We start from the raw sequence: 584 nt of genomic DNA, 5'->3' as shown, positions 1-584 counted from the left end.
AAAGGACGGTCCCCGGAGCTCCGCGCAGCCCCACCCCTCGGCTTTCGCTCGGTGATGGAAGAGGAAGAAACACGCCTTCCTTCGTTCCCAGAATCGCCCCTGCCACGCCCCCAAGGACGCCAGCCCTCCCTCCGCGAGCCTCTGAGATGTGCGTGTGCCCGAGCACCCGCCCTGTGCCAGGCTCCGGGAGACAGACGGACATTGTTACCACCCGAGCTGGGTGGGGGCGGGGCAGGGGATCAGAGCTGCCGTTGTTGGCGGGCATTCTCCATCCTGTCTTCTGCTGGCTCCACCTGGAGCCCCTGGAGCCAAGGCCTGCCTGCTGGGCATCGCTCTGCTACCCCGTGGGGGACACCACGTGGGGGACACCACGCCCCAGCCTACGCCCGCATCCTGCTCCTCCTCTTTGGAAATCTGTCCATCGACCCCCTGGCGCGCCTCCTGCTCCTCCCTGCCCAAGTGGTTCTAAGTTGCCTCCTCCTGGGGCCCTTCCCCATTGCCTTACTGGGTCCCCCTTAACCCCACTGCTCTGCCAGTCGTCTACCAGTTGGCCATCATATCTGGCCAGCACACCGACTTCCCAG

This window comes from Rhinolophus sinicus, linkage group LG09, assembly GCF_036562045.2.
Source record: "Rhinolophus sinicus isolate RSC01 linkage group LG09, ASM3656204v1, whole genome shotgun sequence".
Classification (NCBI taxonomy): Eukaryota; Metazoa; Chordata; class Mammalia; order Chiroptera; family Rhinolophidae; genus Rhinolophus; species Rhinolophus sinicus.
This window is presented reverse-complemented; position numbering follows the sequence as displayed.